Here is an 18,607-nt window from a genome sequence, read left to right as displayed (position 1 = left end):
TACAAGACAAGTGTTTACTATGCGAGTGCATGAAAGCACTTGTAAGTCATATCATGCCTTAAATCTTTAGTTCTCCAGCAGGCTAATAAAAGCAGATTAAGAGTTCTGATTTTATCGTTAAATGAATGTAACAAATGTAATAAAAGGGGTGAGTCATTAGCCAGCCAGGCAGTAACTGTTTGATCTAACACAGTAACCGACTTATCCCGGAAGATAAATCCAAATATATAAACCTATTTAGAGATTATAGTATCTTTAAAAAACATATTTATTTGAGTCACAGATGTTAACTCGCTTATATCATTAGTCTGTGCTACGTTTTCTTGAAAATGAGAAATAAAGAAGAAAATGTTTGAATTGAACGCAATTCATGTCCAATCAAAAACAAAGATTTTCTTTAAAAAAAAAAAAGCTCTATCAAAGTTGACTCCAGATGTAAGCTGAAAAAATAAAATAATTAACAGAGTAAGAAAATAGACAACTTTATCAAGATTTTTGAAAAACCCACAGGGAAAGGGAAGTCACAGATGGGTTCCAATGAATTTAAACACTGGTCTGTTAAACTAGATCAAATGTTGGGAAACCTTCAAAACGTTTTCACTTTCTTGCCACTTAAGAAATATTTGAACTTATCTGTTTATCTAAACCACTGAAAGGGACATTATGTTACATATCTTAATCATGCATTATCAATCTTTTTCATCAGTGTGGTAGAGAAAGACACATTCTGGTAAAGTTGAACAAAAGTCCCTGAGACAACACTCTTACACATAAAGTGAAAATAGTTTTTACTGTTTTCTGCCTGATATTTCTTTAGGTTGGGGCGTTAGATCGCTCCCAGCTTAGATCTTGGGCATGTGTACTGTATGAGGACAAATTAATATTTTTTCTATTTGAAAATGGATTATTTTGATGTAGGCGCCTAGTTGAACTAGTTACTTACCTTGGGGAATGCCATTTTTGGAAGCGACTATCTAACCGTAAATTCTTCACCTTAGAATACTCCCCAGGCATCACACTAGATACAGAAGCTGGTGATCGGCTCAGCATCAGAAGTGATGTCGTGGTGGCCATATAAGCACTATTCTGGCGCACTGACAGTTTTTTTTGTGACTATTTTCGTGCCACAAATGCAGAGTTACGTAAAAACAATGTTTTGACCAGTGTGTAGAATCAAATGAGATCTGTAGAGTGAAGAGCTCAGTTCGCAGAGCTGGGAGGATAGGTAAGTCGGTGAGGAATCTGCAGTTACGCAGACTCTCTACCACAACAGGAGTTACTGGAGTTAAGTAGCTTCTTGATTTGATAGACTTCTAACTGCAGATATCTCACCTTAGAATAGGTACCAAGGCAATACCTCACCAAAGGTGGGTCTGCAAACTGGTTCAAACGAGAAAATACCGGAGAATCGAATGGGCAAAAAGCATGTCTTAACAGGCTTCATAGGCCAAGCTGTAGTGCTTAATAAACATGTGGAGGGACGCCCGTATAGCGGCTTGGCAGATATTCAGGACAGGTACCTTGTGTGCCAAGACAGTAGTGGTGACCTTGATGGACTACGACAGCATGCCTTTAGAAAGCTGCGTCTTAGCTAACGCGTAGCAAAATTCTAATGCAGAGTACAATCCATTGTGGTGGTCGGCTTTTGTACAGCCTTGCGCTTTTTCGCTCCAGTGAACCCGACAAAGAGCTGAACGTCCACAAGAAGGCCCTTACTGCAATCAATGTAAAATGAAAGAGCTCTCTTTGGGTCCAGGCGATGGAGTTTATCCTTCTCCTTAAAGAGGTGAGGGAGAACACAAAAAGTAGGCAGAGTGATGCGCTTCCCAATATGTGATGTGGTGTACTTTTCAGCAGAAAAGAGGCACCCGTACGAAGAACCAGTTTGCCAGGGAAAATGCTGGGGCACGGAGGTAGAACAGAGAGCGTCAGGTTTGCTGACCCTTCTGGCCTAAATAATCGCCACAAGAAAGACTGTTTTGATGGGTAAGAGCTACAGAGAACAGCTGTGTATAGGCTTGAAGGGCGATCACATGAGAAACGTGACAACCAGATTAATGTCCCACTGGGGCACCACAAAAGAGGAAACAAGTGTTACAAACCTTTCAGAAAATGAGTTACAACAGGTGACTTTGCTGTCAGATACACTGAGTCTTTGGCTATACTTATGGTTTAATCTGATGTAATCATGGCTTCACGAAGGGTGCTTTGAAAATGTTGTTTTTGCACAAATTGATCAATTAATTCCAAAGCTCCAGACTTTAACAATTTAGTAGAACTGTGGAACAGGCAACCATTGTTCCTCATGTAAGAGCGAAAATTCCCTTTCTTCATATGGATTTTGTCAGGTGATTATTTGCTTCACTTAAGACTGTGATAGTAAAGGGAGGGTAGAGTTGAATCTTGGGATCTGTATAGCAGAATACTAAGGTGTTAGTGACAGTCTCTTCCTGCATCATTTCCTGAAAGGCAGAGGAACTAGAAGAGGATACGTTTTTCCTACTTTTGGGGTTTTGAAATATGGAATAGTTCAGTAGTGTTTTCAGCCAAATGTAAAACACTTTAATTTGGCTAGCTGGAACTGTTTTTGAAACAAAACAAAATTAGAGGTAGTAGAAAATGTTGCCTCTTGCTGGCATGCTTTTAACACATTAAAATGTTCTCAATGTTGTTCCAGGGATCACGCAAGAATGGGGGGGGATATTCAATTTGTTTATGGATATCAGAGAGAATCCCATGACTCACGGTTACAGCACTTTTTTGTATTCCACCCACATTGAGAAGTACCACCATTTTTTTGTTGGTGATATTTTGCCATGCTGAGTTGATATTAGCACATCCCTGGTGTTTTAGAACGCATCACAAATATGATTCCAAGTAATTTCTGTACATATGCAGCAGCAGGTCAGATATACAATAATCACTGTCATCCACTTCTAAATGAGCTGATTAATATGTGGGGTAACCTGTTGGTATTTGCAACGAAGTAAGCAATCGGACTTTGCAATATTTAAGTGTAGACAACGTCTACAGCATACACCTGATGAAAGACACTGCAACGGCATTGGCCACATTACCTCTAACAACAATCAAAACTTTTTAAGATGGCAGATTATATTTTGCAATTTCTTTAACAGAAACAAACGTAAAACTACAGGGACTTTCTCATTATACTACTAAAACTAGACATTTCAGAGACATGTCATATGCTGGGAACTGTGCATCTATACAACAGTAAAACAAAGATGCATATTATTCGAAAAAAGCTCTTCAACACCTCATCAGAGGTAGCAAGCACTACATAAATGCAAACCCTTCCCTCTTCTATCCCTCCACTATCATTTTCAACCCAAATAACAGACTAACATTTCCACCACTCAAATACATTTCTTATTTCCCTATACTAATTCACCACTAATCCTTTTTGGGTTCCGGAGTTGCGTGCTACTTGCCGAAAAAGTGATTCAACGCCTCGTCAGGGGTAGTAAGCGCTACAGATTTACAATTACAATATGTTAAGGTAATCAATTGCTTTTCATAACAGGAGCATCGTCCTGTTCTCCTTGTTCCTTTGCCCTACAGGAAATAATGCAAGAAAAAGTCACTTAATGGCACCGCAGGACTCTGTTATGCAGCTGCCAAGATTCAAGTCTGTCCTCAATTTACTACCACAGTTTTTGGGGAACCAAATGAAAAACATTTGACAAAATCCATACTGAGAAAGGGAATTTTTGACCTTGCAAGAGGAACAATGGTTAAGGTGAAATTGTTTTCTAATATTTAGATATCTAAACGAAAGATGATATACACCTTTAGTAGACAAGGAGACCAGATTCCTTCACAAGAGTATACCCAAAAACAGTATGCTGCAGAAACTCGTCACATCCAGCTCAACTTGTATTCCATCTTCATCTCAGACCCTGGCCAACTGACTCTGAAAGGACAGGTAGACCACAAGATCCAATGTTAATGTACACTTTTACTTCTGACTAAGAACCTCTTGGAAGAATCCACAAAGGTAGGAGAGAGAGAGAGAGAGAGAGAGAGAGAAGAGAAGAGAAGAGAAGAGAAGAGAAGAGAAGAGAAGAGAAGAGAAGAGAAGAGAAGAGAAGAGAAGAGAAGAGAAGAGAAGAGAAGAGAGCGAGAGCGATCCTCTGAACCCATTAAAAAAACTCAAGCACACAGAGACCACAGAGTGTTCCTGTTTTTTGCTTCCGAGTACAGACAAAGAGCCTTAGCAAAGATGTACTTTGCAGACCGAGTTACATTCTACAATTCCTGAATTAAAAATCCTCTGATAACTACTGTTGTAGATGGTGTCACTCTTATTTTGAAGATTGTGAAACACTCATGCAAGTATTGTATGGATCCCCAACACAGGATTATGCAGGGAGTGAGCTAGTTGAATTTTACACGTTTTTCTATGTCTTGCAAACCTCAGCCTCTGTTCAGTCTTCTTTAATGCTGCTTATTTAGTAGCAGATTAAGCACTTGGGTTAGAGTTTGTTGCAATGAAGGTGCTATTTATCACACCAATAAATAATGATGCCCTGGGGAACATTATTTATAGGGTACAACAAACAGCGCCTATTACAACATTCTGGGGAATAATATGCAGAATTTGGTTCCTAGCACACCAAAATCCGCATTGTATGGTAAATTTCTTACATGTTTCACATGTTAAATTTTGGCAGGTTTGACCTACTGGAATTTAACTAAGGGTGAGTTATTTAACAAATGCAATAATTATCAGATGTGGTAAATAGAACCCATCTCGGAACTCCGATCCCTCGACAAACAGTATTAGGCAGGTGTCATAAAATTCAGACCAGTTGTAACCTTGGCCTAAATGTTCTGCAAAGAAAGGGAGCAGACAGAGGAACAACTGACAGGTGTGAAACGCATTCTCCCACCTTTGATAGAAATAAGGGTTTGCCTTCCGGATAACGTATACAGTCCAATGTGGGTCTGCAGCCACTACCTGAAGCTCATTGATGGCATGAGCTGAAGAAAGAAGGAACAATGGCTAAAAGTCTTTTGAGATAACATTCAAATGAAAGAAGTTGACGATCTCTTAACTACTGTAAAAAAGACAGAACTAAATCAAGATCACACTTCAACTCGATTAATGGAATTTATCCATCATCTCTGTAAAATAAGGCAACAACTCATAAATGGAACAGTAAATCTGGTTTATATTTACCATTTAAAATAAACATGTTTATTTTAAAAAGATTTATAAAGCACCCTTATACTCTAATGTCTCATGGTAACCTTAAGGGATGAAACAAGAATGGTAGAAACATAGTTTAACTACAAAATATGTATTTTTAATGTTTTAATAAGAAGAGGAGTAGAAATGTACTAACAATCTCGGAAGGCATCTTTTTCCACAGCCTGGGAAGAAGTACCGGGAAAACTTTTTCACCGCATGGGTCCACTTAGATCAAAGTATAGTTAACATTGTTTTGGATGCAGAACAAAGGTAACGCAGAGGAAGACATTCACTCAACTTGAATATGAAGAAATTCAGGGCAGAACCAAAAAGGCACTCATGCATTAGACCGAGTCTTTAAATAAGAATTATTTTGGCAACTGGAAGCCAATTTAACGTCCGCAGTAGTGGATTCGCAGAACTAAAGCAGATTTACCACTTGTGATGCGAGTTGTCTGTTTACCAGTTAAAGATTTATTTCCTTTCTGAGAACATCCAGAATTCAAGAAACGATCAATCTAGACAGACATTGTTTTGGTGTGACTAACTCTAATCAAAGAGCCATAATTTACAAACCGTTACCTGGAGTTGCAAATTTCTTTAGTTTTGTCAAGGTAGAACTTTAGAAATCTTCTCACATCTAACAAGCAGCGAGATCTCTCTGCTGGAGTAGTATGGGTCTGAAGGAATGTGGGTAGGATAATGCCTTGGTTTACCTGAAAATCTGAAACTACTTTGGACAGAATTTTTAGATGAGTCCTCATGACTATCCTGTTGCTATGAAACACTGTATAAGGGTCATAGGAATAAAAGCATGTATCTCATTAACCCAGCAGGCAGATGTATTAGCTACAAGAAAAGCTGCTTTTCAGGCAATATGCTGTGAGAAACCTTTATGGATTGGTTTGAATGGTGCGCCAGTAAGACGTGACAGTACAATGTTCAAATCCAATAAAGGAGAGGATCTAAGTACTGGGTATAAAACTGTTTTAACACCCTCTAAGAAGTCTTTAACCACTAGGATCTTGAAAAGAAAAAAAAAAGGTGGTTTGTGAAAGACATTTTCTATAGCCAGTACTAGCTGGCAAATTAATTTTAATAGAACAGAAATCTAAACCAGATCATGCCACATAAGGCAAATATGGAAGTCTTGGCAGGTGGTGGGATTAAAGTTATTGTCAGAACACCAAACACAGAATGTCTTCCATTTGAAGAAATTGGATACTCTTGCAGATTGACATTTACCTTCTCTTAGAATGTCTGTACAATTTGGTGAAAGGCTCAAGTGTCCATACTAGATTAGGTCATGAGCCAGGCTGCCAAACTCTAGGATGGTATGGAAGTAGCATCTGGCTCCCAACCTTGTGTAGAAGGTCCAATCTGCATAGCAGTTTTCTGTGCGGCTACTATGACATGCAAAGAACCAGCATTCACATGGCTACTCTGGAGCTATTAAAATCGTTCTGACTCTTGAGTAATAAAGAAGGAGGACTACTGCTTGATTTACGGGTGTCAGAGAAATTTTCCAGACCAGATGAGCCATGGAGAACTCCCCTCCACCTCAAGGATCTACAAACGAGGGCTAAAATCTAGGGATTTTCTGTTCTATGTGGTGGGGAAAACCCCAGTCCCATAAGACGTAGTGAACAAGAGTGGTTGAGGACTCATTCGTGGATTCTGTGAATTGCTCTGTTTAGGGAGCCCTCTTGAATGTTCTGGACCCTGGAAGATGGGCTACAGTGATCCTCAAGTCTCTGGCTATTAAGCATTTTAAGTAGTTTGGAATTCTAGCGACAAAGCTCTGGACCTCGTTCCTCCCTGCTTGATAGGATAGTTCATCATTATTGTGTTGTCCGTCTCGCAAGAGGGAAGTTGCCTGAGTTTACCCTTGTGTGCACCCAAATCTGTGAGGGGGCATTAGTCATTACTGTCTGGAATGGAACGTCCTGATGAAATAATTCCGTTAAGGAGGCCCACTGGATGACACAACCACTTGACAGAGTGTGCTGCATTGAGAAAAATAAAGATCTTGTCCTCCCATTTGTCAGAGAACATACACCATTCATCTTCCAGACATTCCTGTAAAGGTCTGAGATGGAGGCCTGCATTAGGGACCAGACAGATACAGGACAGTATGAAGCCCAGTACAGAAAAAACCTGCCCGCTGTCAAATGGGAGGCTTCCAAAAGACAGCAACATTTCAGACGTATAGATAACAGTCTATCCTACAAGGGATACACTTTTGTTTTTAAGGTATTTAGTACTGCTTCTAGACGGAGAAAAGACTGAACTGAGGATGTTGATTTTTCATGCTTGACGTGTAGCGCCAAAGCAACTGAGTGTAGAGATTATTGCTGAAGCAAAGTTTATAAATTAAAAAATAAAATGCATTCAAATAGAAAGATCAAAATATTACACGAAATAACTCCAGTATAATAAATGCTAAATTTGTAATGGGTAGTCCTACTTAGTCGTTGCAAGCATACAAGTGAAATAACGTATTGATTTAAGTTAGCCTGACAACTGATGCCAAATTAACAGCGATTTACAGATTAGCAATGAAAGGCCTATTTTCCATGCAGAATCTTTTTGCACAAGATGTTTTTTTCCCTCCCACTGCAGATGCTGTAACTTTCCAGAAGCAGTCTGCTAGTTAGTGAACAAACATTTGTTTTATATTAGACAACTTACAGTAAGGTTCTGACCAGGAGGAGAGGAACTGACAGGAAATAGGACTCATGAGAAGAACAGTCTGAACCAGAAGACGGGGACAAAGTATCTTTCCAAGGACTTGCTTCTGTGGTAATTTGTGAAGACGTGAGAAACTGAGAAACTAGGGAGCTTACCTGCTCCCACAGTTTGCTGGAATCCGACTGGACCCCGAGAACTGAGAATGTGTCAGTTGTCTCAATGTGTGTTCTTTTGAATTTATGTAATCGTGTGTTCCTAGACTACACTGAGACACTCTTTCCCGACCCTCTGGCTTCTAGATTGTGAGAGCCCTCTGGATTTCTTTATTGGTATCTGTAGGGTTCTCTCTCTTCAGGAGAGGTTTTCTTGTATTTTGTTCTTATAACAGATGTCAGATGATTTATAGCTGAGAATACTTTCCAACTTGAAATTACTCTTTAATCATCATTTTTATAAATTCAAATAATTAGTCAATATTTCAGAACAAGCGAAAATTTTATATTGTTAAAGATTGCAGTGAATATAGAGATAATGTAATAAGCGTGTTCTGTAAAGGAATTTACCTAATCTAAATATAGGATTAGAATGGCACTTAAAGCTGGAGTAAAGGCGTCTGTTCAGAAACTCAATAAAGAGCTTTGATGAAAGTGAAACTTATATAAGCATAAAGCGTTCTCAACTAAGCAAAGGAAATATTTGCGGAATAAAATAAATTAAATCCTATTGGAACTGTTAATAAAACTCTTTAATTTAGACTAACTCTCTTTATTGACTATTAGAAATGCTAAACGAGTTTCAATAGCTATTAGGATCTGATGTAAATGACTGCTCCTTTTAATTTCTCCTTCTCAACAAACAAAGGCCCATAGACCAGTGGCTGGGTTTATTTAATGATAACATCCGAAGACTAAGACGGAAAGATCCCCATGCCCTCATTGTCATTTGGATATGCTGATGAGTTTGCTGAGATGTTGATGCACTGATCAGTCAGCTGTCTAGATCTGCACAGATGATTTTTCATCTACTGAGATGCATTGCAACAACAGCCATGCACTTCAAGAATGTCTTCAGGGAAGACTTGATGCCAAATGTAAGGACTTTGTAATGGTTGTGCTTCCTGCGACCACAAATCTGTGCTGCTTCTTGGTGGATGGACATTACCTCGCATGGTAAGTGTTTTTAAGAAAAGTAAAACTCTATATAATATAAATTAATTTGATAATAAATGTTTTCCTTTTTAGGGGGGTGACCCTCCAGCTACCCCTTTTTTAAATTACCCTTCCCATCACTTGCCACTAAACCCTAAATTGCACCTTAAAACCCTTTACTACTACCCACCCCTAAAACCTAAATTGACCGTTCCAATACCCACCCTAAATTAAGCCTTACTTGTAATAAAAAATACTATATATAAACACACACACACACACGTACTTACCATGCGTGGTAAAGGTTGTTTCCCCTTCTTGACTATTGGTATATGAAAGTACACAACTTGAAGATGTATACCGCACAGCTATTTCTCTTGATGGATAAGTGTGGAACTCTGATACAATTCTAGCACCCTAAACTTTTCCTTACATATCCATTTATTTGCCAGTTTTAGATCAGCAATAGATCTGAATTAGTTATTTGGGGCTTACTGTTTTTTAACCAAAAAAATAACGGGAATAAATTCCCATTCTTTTCTGGTAAAGAGGTACAACCTCCACAAATTGCTTTTGCAGGAGCACATTTACTTCTTGATTAAGCCTCTTCGGATGTTGCATGAACCAACTCTTTGGTGGTATAGCTGGCGGATGATGTACAAATCTGAGACAGTAGCCATTCTGAACAATATTGAATACCCATGTGTCTTCTGTTATAGAAATGCACTCTTCTTGGTAGTTGGAAATGCCTTGTCTCCCCAGAAAGAGTAATGAAAGAGGGGCAAGTAGACACTGATGTTTTTGTCCTTGAAGGTGGTTTACCTGCTACAGCGGATGGGTGGCCTCCTCTACCTTTTAGTTTGTGCCTTTGCTGGTGGAAAGGCCTGTGTTGCAGCTGTTCATGACGTTGAGGCCACGCAGTGGTTTGATAACTCTGAACATAGTATTGACGATCATAAGGTCTGTAGAAGTTTTTCTTTTGGTCTCTCCTTTTCTCCAGAAAAACAGCTTTTAAGTTCTCCATTTCATCAGGTCATTTTGTCATTGTGATGACTTCCAAATAAACTTGTGCCAGAGAAAGGTAAGTTTAGGATCCGTTGTTGAAATTCTGGCTTGAGGCTCATCTTAGCCAAGAATATCTCCTAAAGGTCAAATCATCACAGTATCATGTGCAGCCACAGAGATGGATCTGCTGCTGCATTGGTAACTTGACTGAACACTATCATGCACTCATTCAAAAATTAAACAAAGTTTTCCCAAGGATCTCTTGGAAGATTGTCAACAAACTGGAGTCAAAATGATCAGTCATATCTCCTGGCACAAAACTTTTTTGCTGCCAAGGCCACAAGAAAATCAGGGGGAGGATCTGAATTTTAAAAAAAGAGGACCCTGATCACACACCAGTACTTCTTTTGCACCTTGTATGGCACAACTTTAGCCGAGGCAGGTGTGAGGAATAATTCCAATGCTGGCTATAACAGGTTCAGAACTAATGGAAGAAGTAGCTTGAGGAAGGACAATAGTGAAGTCCCTCTAAACCACCGTCATGTTCGCTTTAGTGGCAGGCAGAGGAATATTCAGTTTGTTAGCTCCCCAAATGAGCATCTCCTTAAACGTGTTGATGACCTCAACTGGGGAGATTCTTGCTGGAGGAGAATCAATTAAAGAAGGCAAAAACCTTTGGTGTCAGAGGATGTTACACATCCAGATGAACAGGAATGCGTTCTAGACCAATTTCTATGCCTAGAAGAATGCATAGAAGAGGCAATGTATCTTGAGTGATGAATGCGGTACCTTGATTTCGATCTTGATCTGTGGTGAGACCTAGATCTAGGCAGAGGAGAGTCCGATCTTTTTGGTGCCACAGGTGGTCTTGATAGACGTTGTTTACCCAAAGGCACTAACTGAAGAGGAGCAAGAGAAGTAGCAGGAGGAAGAGGCAAAAAAGATTCCTGGTGAAACTTGGTGTTGTAAAGACTAAGTCTGTGGAGAAATCTTGACGGTGACAGTCTTCGATGGCGAATAAGTTGGCACTGTACCTTGCCTGGACGATGAATGGAACCATTGCAGTTTTTCAGGATATTCTCTAGTTTTGGATCTCACTCTTGTAGAGTCCTTAAGGAGGGGAAGTAGAGTACTGGTAGAGGACTGACCCGCTCCTCGGTCATGTAACTTCCCTGCTCCTTCCAATAGGGCCTCATATTGCCTGTGTGGCACTTGGTAACCGTGTAGGTGAATATTCTCCCTGTCTTTCAAGGTCTGCCTGGAAAAGGTCCTTCAGTAATCGTATCTCTCTGGAATGTGAGCCAAAGTATACACTGATCATAGGGGTTCGATTGTGCTTTTTTCCCCCAACAAACAGGTCATTTCGCAAATAAAAATGGCTTTTTTGTGAAGCAACGTGAATATTTTCAGTTGAAGAAGGAAAGAAAAACACACTAGAGGTCAAAGGATATTTAGTGAAGCTGTTCTGAATAAACTGAAGATATTTAGGAGGCAGAAGAAAGAAAACATCTGAGCTCAGTGCTCCAAGATTCTGTTAGCAAGACCTGGAAAAAAGAATGAGGTAATTGCTACCTGATGAGCATGATGGGATACTGGAGGGCTGTGGGCTGTTAAAGGTGCTGTGTAAGTTTAAATGTTAACATAACTTCCGCCTAACTGGCTACAAAAAAAATTGTGAATGAGGTTTTCAGGAACCGTTCCTCATTTCCTAGTAAGTTTTCTATTCCTTTAGATTACTTTAGTCTTTTTATAACTAAATTAATAGAATTGGCCAAACATAGGTTTAGAGGCTGCAAAAGTATTTAATGTCACATGAAAAGATTTGGCCTTCCTGAAGGGAGGTGAAAATGGAACACAAAATAGCTTATATTTCAAAGAAGCACTTCGGAATCCTGCACATGGAAGTGAATATTCAATGCTCATGATTATTAAAGGAGATCTCCTGAATGAGAACAAGAGGATAAAACAGAAGAAACTTGAAAATCCAATTTGAGCTCATTATGCAAGATGAACCAAGACTTTTCACAAAATTTCTGATGTGGACAGAGCCCAAACTAGTAGGCCAAAGAGAAAGGGTCTAGGCCTAAGAGAGAGAGCCAATCACAAGAATCTTAGTTTTACCTACTCTAATTTTCAACATACTGTTATCTATCCATGCTTTGACCTTGCAGAGACTCACTGAAACCTAGCAGTAGAAGATCTGGCCAGTCAAGACGAAAAATACATTGAATGTCATCTGCATAGATTTATACTTTTGATGTATGTGAATTAATAGAAAAAACGAAAACTGAGAAACTACTCTGGAATAATTAAAATCATGGAAAAACAATTTTAGGGAAATACAATTTTAAGGAAATCGAAGTAAATAGAAAATTAAAAGAAATATTTCAATTGAATTTTTAGGGTTCATGGATGAGCCCAGTTACCTGCTACAATCGAGAGCTGTATCCTGGGATTAAGGATGGGAACGTCCAAATATAAAGTACAGAACAGGTTTGTGAACCTAGCACTTCTATTGGCAGTGCGAGCGATCACCATGAGATGGAAATCGAAAACGCCGCCTACAATCTATGTATGGCATACTGAGATGGTGAGATGGGGGGGGAGCAGAGAGTGCAGCACTGAGATGGGAGGAAGCGAGAGGGTTAAGGAGGACTCCTATTGGGACGGAGTGGGATGCCATGTTGGAAATGGGTCGAGCCATGGATGTAGACTTTCCGATCACTAATAAAAATGTGCAGGGTAGTGGATGAGACCGGGACACGGGCAGACACGCACAAAGCGGTAAGAAATTTGCAAAGTGTATGATGTGTGAAGCAATCAGATACACGCCGAGCATGACGGTGGGAGATGTATGTGGACCCAGGAAGAAGGGGAGGGAATGCTATTGTTGTGGGTTATATATTATTTGCTGAGTTGAGCACTATGGTAAGCATTTGCAGGAGTCGGGATCAGCTGCGGAAAGCGGACAAGGTTCTATCGCATATTATAAGTTATATGCTAGAGTTATTATGCAATGTCACGCCACTGTATGAAACGTGCAACTTTTGAAAATCAATAAAATTATGTTTAAAAAAAAAACTGGATGAGCCCAGTTAAGGGGCGTTTTTAGGATTCAGGGATGAATGTAGGGGTATTAAGAAGTTTTAGGGTTCCGTGATGGGTAGAAGTTTGGGGTTGTGAAGAGTTTTTAGAGTTCAGTGTTGGGTGTAGTTTAGGAAGGTGAGGGGTTTTAAGGATTCAGGGATGGGTGGAGTTTAGATGTAGAAAAGGGATTTTTAGGGTTCAGAGATGGGTAGAGTTTAGGGGTGGTGAGAGGATGTAAGGGGTCAATGATGGTTGTGTTTAGGGACAATGAGTATTTTGTTGGGGTTAAGAAATGGGTGGAGCTTAGCTGTGGTGAGGGAGTTTATGGGGTATGGGATGGATGGGGTCTGGCGTAGAAAGAGGTTTTTAGGGTTCTGAAATGGGTGGTGTTTAGAGGTATTGAAGGGTTCAGGGATTATTGGAGTGTAGGGGTTGGAATGTCATTTAGGGTTTAGGGATGGGTGTTATTTAGGGGTCAGGGATGGGCGTAGTTCAGGTGTAGGGAGAAGTTTTTAGGTTTCTGGGACGTGAAGTTTAGGTGTAGAAAGGGCTTTTATGGATCAGTGATGTAGGGAACAGGGACTGATGGTGTTTAGGGGTGCTAAGGAGTCTGTAAATTAAAAAACATCTGAAGTAACTGTTTGACAATGTAAAAGATACATATCTGAAATAATGTCCGTAGGAAGTTGATTTTTTATGTAGTGTACCAAACTGAAGTACATTATGTAGACAGTCCATAAGACCCTCATTGGCTTACAGGGCTTAAATTATCAATCCAAAATGTTCTCTTTTCCGGTAGTATGGGCGAACAATTTAGGCTAATCAGAGGGTAGTGTCAAGAATTTGTTATACACACAGAGTCAATAAATGAGACACACACTCAAAAAGAAACTCGAGACCAATTTAGAAAAAAAATAGGTATTTTTATATATTTATGTAACGCCAACAACTTCATAATTAGGTAAGTACTTTTCGACATCTCAATTTTTACAGGCAAGTAAAATTGTAGGACAAATGCATTTTTACGCGGTAATGCTTTCTTATGGAGAAAGAAACCTACTGCATACAGGTACTTGCATATTCTGGGGGTTCCCTTTAGGACAAGCTAATGGGTCAAGGTCTAAAGAACCAGCAGCAGTTGAGTTTACCTGCCCAGAAGTGTCCTGGTGCAGAGGTGCTGGACATGTTGGTAGCCTTCCATGGTCGTTTCGGTGCTGGAGTCCGGACTGGGCTTCAAACATGCGTTGGTGTGCTGCCAGTGGTCCGGAAACGGGTATTGGGGCAGGGCAGCTCTGGTTGGTCTTGGCATCTTCACACTTCGTGGGGAGAGGGGTCTTACCTCCTGGAACATGGTGACCTCCTCCGGGGCGGCGGATGCATTGGTGGACAGGGTGGTCAGCACAACGGTGAACCAGACGGCGTGGTCGGTGCCTACAGGTGGAAGATAAGTGGCTCCTCCACTTCAAGGGAGATACTGGTTGGCTGGCTGGCAAAGTGCTGACAGCCCTTCGAGACTTTTGCACAGCTGCAGGACGAGTCAGGTTCTCTGCAACTGTCAGGAGAGGAGCAAGAAGGCAGGGATTTGTGGCAAAAGTCCACAGGCAGTCCTCACTTCCCGCTTTTTCTGCTCTTTGTCCTCTTCTTTATGACGCTCCTGGCATCAAGGGGGCACTAAATACTCAATTCAAGGGCATTAGGGCAACTGAACGGTAGTAACCAATGGGCTACTTACCCTTGAGGTCACTACACGCCATATATGACCACTCAATGTGGGGAGTGGGCATAACCCTGTCCCAGAGTTCCAAATTCCACAAAAATCAACCATTCAATCAATTAGTCAACATTTGTGTAGCACAGCACTGTCACCCCTGGAGGTATCTGGGTGCTGTGGGTGCAACGTCTCAGTCGAAAAGCCATGTCTGAAGTCCGCCAGGGACGGTGCTGTTCAAAGATGGAGGGGCACGTCGTTCCAGGTCTTGGTGTGGGAGTAGGAGCAGCCTCTGCTGAGGAGGATGCTGGGGGTATGCACAGGCTAGTGTGGAGGAGCGCAGGTGTCTTTCGGGTAGGTGGAAATTCAGTCTATAGCTGATGTAGGCAGGTCCTTGATCGTGTTCAGTTTTGTAGGCATGAGTGAGGATCTTGAATTTGCATCTCTTCTGGGTGAGGAGCGAGTGGAGGTCTCTGAGGTGGGGGGTTATACGGGTCCATTTGGAAAAGTCCAGGATGAGTCTGGCTGTGGCATTATGTATGGTCTTGAGTCGTCTGAGGAGCTGGGTGGAGATGCCAGCATAGAGAGTGTTGTCGTAGTCGAGGCAGCTGGTGATGAGGGCTTGAGTGACTGACTTTTTGGTGTTGGCTGGGATCCATCGGAAGATTCTGTGGAGCGTGCGAAGGTTGTGGCAGTTGCAGGAGGGGACTGCGTTGACTTGTCATATTATGATCAGTCGTTGTCGAGGATGATGCCTAGGTTGCATGCATAGTCTGTACGTGTGGATGTTGGCTTGAGTTCTGCTGGCCACCATCTGTGGTCCCTTACAGAAGTGTTCTTCCTAAAGATCAGTACTTCTGTCTTGTCGGCGTTGAGTTTAAGGCAGTTGCCTTTCATCCAGTTGGCTGCACCAGTCATGGCATCGCAGAAGTTAGTTCTGGTGGTGGAGGGGGCTTCGGTGAGCGAGAGGATAAGTTTAGTGTCGGCTGCGTATGAAATTATGTTGATACCAAGGGATCTGATGATGTCTGCGGGGGGGGGGTCATGTAGGTGTTGAACAGGGTGGGGCTGAGGGATGGTCCTTGGAGTACACTGCATATGATGGCCTTGGGTTCAGAGGTGAAAGGAAGTAACCGGATGCTTTGTGTGCATCCAGTAAGGAAGGAGGCGATCCTCTTGAGGGTGTTTCGTTGTATGCTGATGTTGCAGAGTCTGTTGATGAGGGTGTGGTGGGAAACAGTGTCGAACGCCACAGAGCGGTCGAGGAGGATCAGGGTTCTGATGTTGTCTGTGTTGGCGGATAGTGGGGTCTCGGTGCTGTGCTTGGCACGGAATCCTGATTGGGAGGCGTCAAATAGGTGGTTTTGTTCCAGGTATTCGGTGAGCTGTTGGTTGATGCCCTTCGAGTAATTTGGCCAGGTACAGAAGCAGGGAGATTGGTCGATCATTTTAGAGTTTGCTGGAGACGGTGGAGGGTTTCTTTAGGGGGGTCTGACATCTGCATGTTTCCATCTGTACGGGAAGACTGCTGTGGAGATGGAGGTGTTGTTGATGCTGGTGGGTTCTGAGGTTGAAAATGCGGTGGGGGCAGGGGTCGGTGGGTGCCCTGGACTGGATGGATGACATGATGGCCGTGATGGTCTAAGTGGTGAGCGGAGACCAGGTGGTATTCATTCAGCTGTTGAGTGCTGGTTGGACAAGGCTGTTGAGATTGATGGCTGTGGGTTGGTGGTGTGACTGGCCTAGTCGTGCACCAAGCCTCCTTGCATAGGTAATTTCCCATTTGTCCTGGTGCCAAATGGACCTCAGGGAAGGGGGGCGGCATCCCCCAGTTCTGGGGATGCCGTGGTCACATTTTAAAGGTGTCAGAGGCTTTGAAACCCCTGGCCTTGGTATGCAGATTTACTAGTGATCCTGGCAGGAGGTGGCGAGCACCTTCCTCCGTAGCAGGCATCGTTTCTGGCCCCAGAGAGTGTGCGCTTTCACCTGCAGGGGTCAGAAACATGTCTGGTGGCAGGCTTGACTTTACCAGTCAGCCAGCACACTAAGAGGCTGGTAAGTTTTCAGGGGTCACCTCTAAGGTGCCCTCTGTGTGCACAAGTTTATTAATCCACTACTGTATCAGTAGGGATTTATTCAGACAAGTTGTTTAATACGAAACACCATAGGTTTCAGTGATGTCATCATGTAGCTGGGGAACTCGTAATGACCGGAGCCCAGTACATGAACTTGAAATTGCTTCCCTGTTCACTTGTACTATCGAGCAATTGCACTAGACAGCACAGGGGCATATCTGCTCATGCAAATAGGTCTTCACATGTAATAGAATGTTCCCTGCCTTAGGGCTGTAAGGACTGCGGTACAGGTGACATACATAGTCATGCAGTGTCTGGGGGCATGCCACTAAGGTTGTGGGCCATGTTTTTTCACATTTGTCTGCACCATGTCACGCAGCTGGCAATGGCAGTCTGCATGAGTTTGGTGGTGGGTCCCTTAGGGTGGCACAATGCATGCTAAAGCCCTTAAGGACCCTCTTTAGTACCCAGGGACTAGGTACTAGGGGTACCATTTACTAGAGTGGTAAAGAGCTTGCCAAATGAGGAACAATTGAACATTTTCCTTATTTAAGGGGAGAAAGCACTGGCACTGGGGACCTGGTTAGAAGGAACCCAGTGCACTTCAGTCAAAATTGCATCAAATTACAGGCAAAAAGTGGGGGTGCCCACCTCAAAAAGGGGCAATTTCCTACAATATATCCTGAAGTAAAGCACTGATATAAATAACACTGACAAAACTGCTTCTGAAAGTAAGACCTGCAATAAATGCTATGTACACCTTAAAAAATAAGCATGTAAAAGCCAATTTCGAATAAAAAGACACTATGAATGTGTTTCTATGAAATGGTAAATGCCATTCATTCTGAAAATTTCAATTAAACAGTTTCGGTGAAATGGTTTCTCAGGAATGGTATTCCATGATATAGTTTTGTATGAAATTCCATATACTTTACACCCAAAACTTCTAATTCATTTAGATCGTGATTGGATGTAGATGTTACATTAGCAGGGGCAAAGCAACAATCCAACTGGGACTCTGGTAGACAGACTGATTTAGGAGAAATGTTGTTACCAACTATTTGACATCTATTGTGGAGAAATGAAATGAGCCAGTTAAGATTTTTATCAGTGATACCACAATCACAAAGTAGTGTTAAAAGAAGGCTATGGTCAACCGTATTAAGGGTTGCCGACAAGTCTTACAGAATGAAGGTGCAGGAATGATTTCAGCTGGTAAATTAGCTGAAGATCATTCAAGACAGCAACCAATGCAGATTTAGCGCTTAGTCTAGGCAGGCTTTTGTTCTAAGGGACATTATATTTCAGGGACAATAGTAGATGTCGAACAATGCTTTGTGATTCATAGGAAATTTAATTTGAAAACTTGAAGGAGAATGGGTCTTCAGGGGAACCGGATGTATAGTTACTTATAATTTTAATAAAAAAACTGTCTGAATCGCAGGCAAGAACCATCTCTTCTGTTAAGGCTTGGGAATAAATTATTGAATTCTGTTGTGAAAACAAGTGCCACCTCAGAAGCCACAGTCTTACTAGTTTGAACAGATTTACAAATACAAAGGATTTTTTTCACATAAAGAAAGAAGAACATTTGTTATGTTAAATGGTTCATTTTTATTTATGCTGTGCATTGAGAAGATAATCCAAATACTATTGTTTACCAGTAGCAAGATCAGCT

The 18,607-nt window shown here is 41.5% G+C and overlaps 1 protein-coding gene across 4 annotated transcripts in view; it reads right to left on the bottom strand.

Moving 5' to 3' along the window:
• Nucleotides 1-18,607, bottom strand: part of ARHGEF7 (Rho guanine nucleotide exchange factor 7) — a 908,392-nt gene that overhangs the window by 154,679 nt on the left and 735,106 nt on the right. The gene's annotated exons all lie outside the window — the stretch shown is intronic.

Source organism: Triturus cristatus, chromosome 8, assembly GCF_964204655.1.
Source record: "Triturus cristatus chromosome 8, aTriCri1.1, whole genome shotgun sequence".
Lineage (NCBI taxonomy): Eukaryota > Metazoa > Chordata > Amphibia > Caudata > Salamandridae > Triturus > Triturus cristatus.
The sequence above is the reverse complement of the archived record's forward strand: the minus strand, read 5'-3'. Positions and strand labels throughout refer to the sequence as shown.